The sequence below is a fragment of the Limulus polyphemus genome, unplaced genomic scaffold (genome assembly GCF_000517525.1).
Source record: "Limulus polyphemus unplaced genomic scaffold, Limulus_polyphemus-2.1.2 Scaffold3140, whole genome shotgun sequence".
Lineage (NCBI taxonomy): Eukaryota > Metazoa > Arthropoda > Merostomata > Xiphosura > Limulidae > Limulus > Limulus polyphemus.
This window is the reverse complement of record NW_013668750.1, coordinates 40,045-40,606: the sequence shown is the minus strand read 5'-3', so window position 1 is coordinate 40,606 and position 562 is coordinate 40,045.

Here is a 562-nt window from a genome sequence, read left to right as displayed (position 1 = left end):
AGTCGAGCGCCCCCTAACCACCTGGCCGACTGGGAAGTTCGTCGTTAAAAAGAAATTGTGCAACCCATATTTTATTGTGACCTACCTACACGTCGTTTTAAAACTTACTTAATAAAGTACTGTTTTTGTATACAACTCGGGATTTTATCCCCAAGATAATCGACCTTTTACGTATGAAGGCAAACAAGGAGATATAACAAGATGTCAATCACAATATATAGCCAGTGTGGTTAGGGCGCTCGACTCTCAATCTTACACGGCTAGCGCAGACATCCCTCGTGTAGCTTTGCGCGAAAATCGAAACAAACAAACAAATATCCGGTGTGATGAATGCAACTTTTACATGTAATTAACTTGTTTAAAATTAATTTATCATGAATATTCCTGAGCTAGAGCTACTACTTCATATGTGTCATTTATAGAAAGTTTTTATTATCTGTATTACAGAATACTCTGGCTAATTTCTTGTTCCAGTTACTGTAAAAATAATTAATTTTGTTTAAAACTTCGAAGTATATTCTTGATAGGCAGGAAGGTTACAGGTTTAAGGAATGTATTTTTA